This window comes from Phalaenopsis equestris, unplaced genomic scaffold (genome assembly GCF_001263595.1).
Source record: "Phalaenopsis equestris unplaced genomic scaffold, ASM126359v1 Scaffold000428, whole genome shotgun sequence".
Taxonomy (NCBI): domain Eukaryota; kingdom Viridiplantae; phylum Streptophyta; class Magnoliopsida; order Asparagales; family Orchidaceae; genus Phalaenopsis; species Phalaenopsis equestris.
Window position 1 is genome coordinate 6,202,630 of NW_018164869.1, and position 814 is coordinate 6,203,443.

Below are 814 nucleotides of genomic sequence, written 5' to 3' on the forward strand. Positions count from 1 at the left end.
AAGAATATGCATGTCCAACACCAAGAGAGTCTGTCGGAAGAACAACTGCTACAACATTTGATGTTGGAGTCTTGAAGCTGCGTGGGTGCAACAGATTGAGTTGTTGGGACTGTTGTAATTTGTTCAACAACTTTGGACATTGAGCTTTCCAATGACCCTTTTACTTACAAAAGTTATATTCATCAAAATCAACTTTTCCATGAGATTTGTTTTTATTATGAGTAGCTGCAAAAACAGACGGATTAGGAGTGGGGTGGATCCCTTTCTCAGCATTCCTTTTCTCAGATTGAGACTTCAGACGAATCTCTTCAGTTAATAACTCATTAACCACCGAACCAACTTTTGGAAGAGGATTGCGATGTAAAGTTGTTCCACGAAACCCTTCAAAATCATTTCGAAGAGCCATAAAAAATTGAACCAAACGCTGTTCTTCTCTACGATCAGTGTATGGTTTGAAAGCTCTTAATTCTGCAAACTCAATAAGAGATAATTGATCTCAAAGATTAGTCATGGCAGAATAAAATTCTTGAATGCTTGTGTTGTTTTGTTGAAGAGCACGAATGTCTATCTCTAATTGATACTGTTTTGCAAAATTTGACTGCACATATAATCTTTCCAAATGATTCCAAACTTCTTTGGCGGTTTCATATTTTGCTAATTGAACACCGATTGATTGTGAAACCGAGTTATTGATCCAAGTGATTATTTTTGAATTATTTGCCTCCCATGCCTCCAACATTTCTTCATATTTTTCATATTTTTCATTTATAGGCTTCACAGATGTTCCAGAAACATAACTCCACATTTTTTTTCC